General features: G+C 52.3%; 1 pseudogene; it reads right to left on the bottom strand.

Annotated features, from left to right (window-relative positions):
- Window positions 1-7,724, bottom strand: part of LOC116898471 — a 16,141-nt pseudogene extending 8,417 nt beyond the window's left edge.
- Window positions 7,725-8,018: the final 294 nt, after the last annotated feature.

The raw sequence follows: 8,018 nt of genomic DNA, 5'->3' as shown, positions 1-8,018 counted from the left end.
GAGCTCGGCCGATCTGAAGGAAGGGAGGAAGGAAGGAGGGAGGAAGGAAGGAAGGAAGGAAGGAAGGAAGGGAGGAAGGAAGGAGGAAGGAGGGAGGGAGGAAGGAGGAAGGAAGGAGGAAGGAAGGAGGAAGGAAGGAGGAAGGAGGAAGGAAGGAGGAAGGAAGGAGGAAGGAGGAAGGGGGGAGGAGGAGGAAGGAGGAAGGAAGGAGGAAGGAAGGAGGAAGGAGGAAGGAAGGAAGGAAGAAGGAGGAAGGAAGGAGAAGGGAGGAAGGAAGGAAGGAAGGAAGGGGAAGGGAAGGGAAAGGAAGGAAGGAAGGAGAGAGAGAGAGAGAGAGAGAGAGAGGGAGGGGGGGAGGGAGGGAGGGAGGTGGGAAGGAAGGGGGGGGAGCGGGAGGGAGGGAGGGAGGGAGGGTGGGAGGGGGGGAGGGAGGGGAGGGGGGAGGGAGGGAGGAAGGAGGAAGGGAGGAGGGAGGGAGGGGGGAGGAGGGAGGGAGGGAGGGGGGGGGGGGGGGAGGGGGGGGAGGGGAGGGGGGAGGGGGGAGGAGGGAGGAGGGGGAAGGCAAGGATGGGGAAGGGGAAGGGGAAGGGCAGGGAGGAAAAGGAAAGGAAGAAGAGGGAAGGAAGGAAGAAAGAAAGGAAGGGAGGAAGGAAGGAAGGAAAGAAAGGAAGAAGGAAGGAGGAGGGAGGGAGGAAAGGGAGGGAGGGAGGGAGGGAGGGAGGGAGGGAGGGAGGGAGGGAGGAGGGAGGGAGGAAGGAAGGAAGGGAGGAGGGAGGAAGGGAGGAAGGAAGGAAGGAAGGAAGGGAGGAAGGAAGGAGGAAGGAAGGGAGGGAGGGAGGGAGGGAGGGGAGGAGGAAGGGGAGGAAGGAGGAGGAAGGGAGGAAGGGAGGAGGGAGGAAGGAGGGAGGAAGGGAGGAAGGAAGGAAGGAGGAAGAAGGGAGGAGGGGGAGGGGGGAGGAGGGAGGAGGAGGAGGGAGGAGGGAGGGAGGGGGGAAGGAGGAAGGAGGGAGGAAGGAGGAAGGAGGAGGGAAGGAAGGAGGGAGGGAGGAAGGAGGAAGGAAGGAGGGGAGGAAGGAGGAAGGAAGGAAGGAAGGAAGGAAGGAAGGAGGAAGGAAGGAAGGAAGGAAGGAGGGAGGAGGAAGGGAAGGAAGGAGGGAAGGAAGGAGGAAGGAAGGGGAAGGAGGAAGGAAGGAGGAAGGAAGGAGGAAGGAAGGAGGAAGGAAGGAGGGGAGGGAGGAAGGAGGAAGGAAGGAGGAAGGAAGGAGGAAGGAGAAGGAAGGAAGGAAGGAAGGAGGAAGGAAGGAGGAAGGGAGGAAGGAAGGGAGGGAGGAAGGAAGGAAGGAGGAAGGGAGGGAGGGAGGGGGGAAGGGAGGGAGGAGGGAAGGAAGGGAGGGAGGAAGGAGGAAGGGAGGAGGGAGGAAGGAAGGAAGGAAGGAGGAGGGAGGGAGGGAGGAGGAGGGAGGGGAGGGAGGAAGGGAGGGGGAGGGAGGGAGGGAGGGAAGGAAGGGAGGGGAAGGGAGGAAGGAAGGAAGGGAGGGAGGGAGGGAGGGAGGAAGGGAGGAAGGGAGGAAGGGAGGAAGGAAGGAAGGAAGGAAGGGAGGGAGGGAGGGAGGGAGGGAGGGAGGGAGGAAGGAGGAAGGGAGGGAGGGAGGAAGGGAGGGAGGGAGGGAGGAAGGAAGGAGGGGAGGGAGGAAGGGAAGGAGGGAAGGAAGGAAGGAGGGGAGGAAAGAAGGAAGGAAGGAAGGTAGGTAGGAGGGAAGGAAGGAAGGAAGGAAGAAGGGAGGAAGACAGGAAGGAAGGGAGGGAGGGAGGGAGGAGGGAGGGGAGGAAGGAGGAAGGAGGGGAGGAAGGAGGAAGGGAGGGAGGGAGGAAGGGAGGAGGAAGGAAGGAAGGAAGGAAGGAAGGAAGGAAGGAAGGAAGGAAGGAAGAGAGAGGGGGAGGGAGAGAGGGAGGGAGGAGAGGAGGGGGAGGGGGGGGGGGAGGGGGGGGGAGGGGAGGGAGGGGGGGAGAAGGAGGGGAGGGGGGGAGGAGGGGGGGAGAGGGGGGGGGGGGGGGGAGAGGGGGGGGGGAAGAAAGGAGGGGAGGAGGGGAGGGAGGGAGGAAGGAAGGGAGGGAGGAAGGAAGGAAGGAAGGGAGGAAGGAAGGAAGGAAGGGAGGAAGGAAGGGAGGGAGGAAGGGAGGAAGGGAGGGAGGAAGGAAGAGGGAGGGAGGAAGGAAGGAAGGGAGGGAAGGGAGGAAGGAGGGAGGAAGGGAGGAGGGGGGGGGAAGGGAGGGAGGGAGGAGGAGGAGGAGGAGGAAGGAGGGAGGAGGAGGAGGGAGGAAGGAGGAAGGGAGGAGGAAGGGAGGAAGGAGGGAGGGAGGAAGGAAGGAGGGAGGAGGAAGGGGAAGGAAGGAAGGAGGAAGGAGGGAGGAGGGAGGGAGGGAGGAGGGGGAGGGAGGGGAGGAAGGGAGGAAGGGAGGAGGGGAGGAATGAAGGGAGGGAGGGGGGAAGGGAGGAAGGGAGGGAGGGAGGAAGGAAGGGAGGGAGGGAGGGAGGGGGAGGGAGGGAGATAGAGAGGAGGGAAGGAAAGAAGGAAGGAAGGAAGGAAGGAAGGAAGGAAGGAAGGAAGAAAGGAAGGAAAGAAGGAAGGGAGGGAGGGAGGAGGAGGAAGGAAGGGAGGAGGAGGAGGGAGGGAGGAGGAGGGAGGAGGAAGGAAGGAAGCAAAGTCTTGGCCCTGTGGCCTTCTGAGCACTGACAGATTGGTAGAACTCACTTCTCGTCAGGCTTTGAGTGACTGGTTTCCCACCTCACTCGCACAGTTCCACTATCTGATTTTCCGCCTCTGTTTCCACCCCTCTCCACATGCCCTAGGTCTAACTCACTATTTTGTGACACAAGAATGCAGACCTTCAGTGTCTGTGTCCCCCGTATTCTGGTCTGCCCTTATAGCAGACCTGTTTTCATTGTATGACTTCCTCAGAGCCAGGCAGGCAGTCTCGGAAGGACGCAGGAACAATGTGGGCAGTCCTTCCCAGACTCCCGTTCTGGCCATGCGGGGCCTGCTCACTGCAGACCAAAAGGGAAATAAAGCTGTCCAATCAAACAGCTAGACGACCTGCCGCGTCCTGGCAAGATTGCTGGAACGCAGGAAGGGGAAGAAACCCTGAGTGTAGACGCTGAGTAGTCCCAGCCCTATCCCAGCTAAGATATCTGCAAATGTCTCCCTCGTGTGAACGAAGAGTTCACTACCCTTCCTCTTATTTTATTCGATCGATGCTGCGTTCACACGATAAAGATGTAAACAGGGCTGGGGGAGCAAGGCAGGGTGGGCGGGGCAGGTAAAGCACCGCTGAATAATCGTGAAAACTGGAGTTCAGATGGACTGTAGATTCGCGGAGCCAGCCGCTGCCTAGCTAGGCTAAACTAATCAGTGATGTAGTCTAGGCTCAAGTGGGAGACCCTGCTGCAGTATGCAAAATGGAGAGTGATTGAGTAATATGAGCAATAGCCCCCTAACATCAGCCTCTGACCTCCACGTGCACACACATACACATGCATGTCCAACCATGCACGCGTGTACCCACACACCGCACACAAATACACCCAGATATTAGCTACAACTGAGCTCAATAGTTTAAGGAATCCTTCCTTACATAACATTTTGTTTTTCCTGGAGTTGACCATGTAAGCGCGTCTTTAAACTGCTCCTTTTTCGTTTCTAGGACTGTTGTGGCTTACACTGTGAGTAGTGAAAACAAACAGTGTATTTTCTTTTCTTTTTTAATGATATTTATTTATGAGTGCACTGTAGCTGTCTTCACACACACTATAAGAGGGCATCGGATCCCATTACAGATGGTCGTGAGCCACCATGTGGTTGCTGGGAATTGAACTCAGCACCTCTGGAGGCACAGCCAGTGCTCTTAACCTCTGAGCCATCTCACCAGCTCAGTGTGTTTTCTACATCGTCAAAGGCATTCCTAATGTGTCTGCCTCTCGTTTTCCCTTTCGATACTGTGCTGCTGGCTCCTTTTCTGCCTCTGTTGAGCCTTGCTTGCTTCATGCATGGGCTTTGTCCTGGGCTTTCTCAGATCATTTCTCTCTTTCTCGGTTAACTCTGGCTTTGCTATATAATTTCTATTGTAGAAGCTTCTTTAGGTAAAGTTCCACACACCACCAGTGTCTGAAATGACTCTCTCCTATTCTTAAATTTGACTGATCATTTTTACTGAGCTCGAAACTCTAGGTTAGGAATAACTTCCCCTCAGTATTGTGAAAGCATTGCTGCTTTCTCTACCATTTTCAAGTCCTTTTTCATTATACGTATATTTTTTTAATAAATGATATTTATGTGGAATTAGGTAGGTACTCATGTGTCTTTGTTATGATTTCATTGCTGTGAAGAGACAGCAACTCTTATAAAAGAAGACATTGAATTGGGGCTGGCTTACTTGACCCACAAGAAGGAGAAGACTGTGTCACACTGAGTTTGAACACAGGAGACCTCAAAGCCCGCCCACATAGTGACACATTTCCTCTAACTAGGCCACACCTCCTAATAGTGCCACTCCTAATGGGCCAAGCATTCAAATACATGAGTCTCTGGGGGCCACTCCTAATTAAACCACCATAGCATGCACATGGAGGTCAGAGGGCACAGCATGCACATGGGGATCAGAGGACAACCTCTGTCATCTGTCCCCACTTTCTAAGTCTTTTGTCCTCTGCTGCTAAGTACACCAGGCCAGCATGACCTCCAAGGACTCTCTTGTCTCAATTGTATCTCACCGTAAAAACACTTAGAATCTCAAACATTTCATCCCATTTGACATGGGTCTTGGGGACCCAAAATCAGGTCCTAATGTTTGCAAAGCATGTGCTTCACCCACTGAGCCATCTCTGCAGTCCTACTGTGGCTTCCCCCATTCCCCCCACCCCTGGAAGCTTTTAGCTTTGTTCTTGGTGTTCTGAAACATACCCATTATGGTGCTTTGAATATGCTTGGCCCAGGGAGTGGCACCATTAGGAGTAGGTGTATCACTGTGGGTGTGAGCTTTAAAACCCTCATCCTAGCTACTTGGAAGCCAGTCTTCTCCTAGTTGCATTCAGAACAAGAGGTGGAACTCTCAACTCCTCTAGCCCCATGTCTGCCTGGATGCTGCCATGCTCCCACCTTGATGATAATGGACTGAACCTCTGAACCTGTAAGCCAGCCCCAATTAAATGTTCTTATAAGAGTTGCCTTGGTCATGGTGTCTCTTCACAGCAATAAAACCCTAAGACACCCATAATTAACTTGAATTTGCTTTTCACCCATTGAACTGAACGCTTGCCAAATGAGCTCCTAAGATGTGGATGCTACACTTGGGGAGATTTTCTTGAGTGTTTTCTAATTCCCTTTTCTCCTATCTGTAACTCCTAGGTTTTCTTATTTTGGTTTGGCTTATTTGTTTGCTTGTTTGTTTGTTTGTGGAACAGGGTGTCTCTGCGTAGCCCTGTCTGTCCTGGAACTCACTGTGTATATAAGGTCGGCCTCAAACTCACAGTGATCTGCCTGCCTCTGCCTCCAGAGTTCTGGGATTAAAGTTATGCACCACTACCACTGGGCTTAATCCTATAATTTTTAACAATGCTTTATTTGGTAGAGTTTTTTCCCCCTATTTTAGCTTACATGACAGACATATGTCCCTGTTACTTGCTATTTCTCCTGGCCACGTGCTCAGGGTCCATCTCCTCTCATGGTGGCTTCCTCCTCTCTCCATCTCCTTTCTCTCCTCACTTCTCTCTTCCTGCATCCAGAGCCAAGTAGATGAAAATCTGCCTCCTCTGCCTATCGCTCCATCACAGGCTTATATTGACCAATAAACTTGGGGAGCATGGTTACACAGCATCATTTGGTGTATGTGAGGTTTATGGTCCCTAAGGATCTCCTCATCAGAGGAACAACCAGATCTTGGGGACCAGTATTTAGCATTTGAATACAAGCAGCATGAGACCAATCTCCTACAGGTCAAAGAAGCTTTATAGACAGGAATATATTTCCCATCTGCTCCAAACCTCACATCAGCACTCTCTGGGCTATCAAATTCTTTCCTTGGTGACTCTGTAACTGTTAAAAAGGCTTCGTGCTCTTCAGACAGAAGACACCTTCTGGCCGCAGAGGTAGCTGAACAGACAAAAGCATCACCAGTTGCAGAAGCTGGGGAAGTGGGAGGATCGTAGACTGACCTTGACATTGCCCACACATGTACACATGCACACCCTGAGTTTTGGCAGCAGGCGTGTGGGTGGAGTGACAGGCTAACGATCCTTCCTGTTCCACCAAGATACGTGCTGTGCTTAGCAGGTTATTTTCTTTGCCGGTTCCCAGCTGTCTCTGTGTATTAGCTCCCCCGGAACAGAGCAAGCTAGAATTAGAGTTAGTGTCGGGATATGTGCATACCTATAAATAATTTGGTCCACATGCATTCAGCTCAGAGCCGTCGTTATCATTGAGATCAGCCAGTTGCCATAGTTTCTCAAGCCTAGCTACCCATTTCCATTAGAGCCGCACCTCCCTGTTGTCCAGAATAGCCATGAATGAGATATGACCATAGGCAAGGCCAATGACCCTCTTACTATGTAACTGGCTTGTAACTTTCCAAGGCTGATTTGCTATAGATCCTGATTGCAACCAGCCACAGGTGTTATAGCCACAAGCAAGTCCCTCTCCATCAGCCAACAATGTGAGACACAAGCTAATTTGGCCACCTGCTTGATCAAAAGATCAGTACAGACATGAATGCGAGTGATGCTTGGCTGATGATACCATTCCCTAGTTAGCTGCTCTATTATAACTATTTCATCTTCTGTGCTTACAAGAAATGGGGACCACTTCCATACCTAAGCCTTTTAATCCTGTTTCTTTCTTTCTTTTTTTTTTTTTTTTTCCGGAGCTGGGGACTGAACCCAGGGCCTTGTGCTTTCTAGGCAAGTGCTCTACCACTGAGCTAAATCCCCAACCCCAGGTTTCTAGTTTCTTGGGCAACAGTATACTCTGGTGTCTTAGTTGGAGTTTTACTGCTGTGAACAGACACCATGATCAAGGCAAGTCTTAGAAGGATGACATTTAACTGGGGCTGGCTTACAGGTTCAGAGGTTCAGTCTGTTATCATCAAGGCAGGAACATGGCAGCATCCAGGCAGGTATGGTGCAGGAGCTGAGAGTTCTACCTCTTCATCTAAAGACTGATAAGGAAAGACTATCTCTTCTACACTGGGTGGAGTTTCAAAGCCCACCCCTACAGTGACACACTTCCTCCAATAAGCCCACACCTACTCTGACAAGACCGCACCTCCTAATAGCACCACTCCCTGAGCCAAGCATATTCAAAGCATCACACATCTTGACCGTGGCTTCAAGCCGCTCTTACAAATAAGCTGACAACTGTTTTCATTAAACAGCTTCTTCAATTTCCCTGGTGTCCAATCCTCCTTCAACCTTCAAAGCCAGGTCTTTACTCTCTGTTTCCAAGGAGGACCCAGGCAAGAGAGGCAGACTCTACCCCTACCCCAAGGGTGGCACCAGAACAGAGGCCTGCCTCGTGTGATGCTTCTACACTAAGGTAAATTTCTACTTTCTTCTCAGTGTGTTTAAAAAGAAATCCAGGTTGCTAGGATTTATAGGTGAAGTGCACCTGAAAGCCTTTTGCATTAAGGACATGGACCCAAGTCTGTGCATTGTCAGAAGGTGGTGAAGCCTGCATGAGGGGGGGTCTATTGGGAAGGAGGTTAGGGCATTCGTGATGTACCCTGAGAAGAGAGAGGAACACAACTTCTTCCCCTCTCCCTTTGCTTCTTAGCTAGCACAGCGTAAGCACACCTGTTAGCAGTGGCAGGCACAGGCCGGCAACACTGCTTCACACTGCCCCATGACTGCTTCACAGTGCTGCATGACTGTCACACTGCTACATGACCACTTCACACTGCCACATGGCCACTTCACACCGCTGCATGACTGTGTCACACTGCTACGTGACCACTTCACACTGCCACATGAC

The sequence above is a fragment of the Rattus rattus genome, chromosome 4 (genome assembly GCF_011064425.1).
Source record: "Rattus rattus isolate New Zealand chromosome 4, Rrattus_CSIRO_v1, whole genome shotgun sequence".
Classification (NCBI taxonomy): Eukaryota; Metazoa; Chordata; class Mammalia; order Rodentia; family Muridae; genus Rattus; species Rattus rattus.
This window is presented reverse-complemented; position numbering and strand designations above follow the sequence as displayed.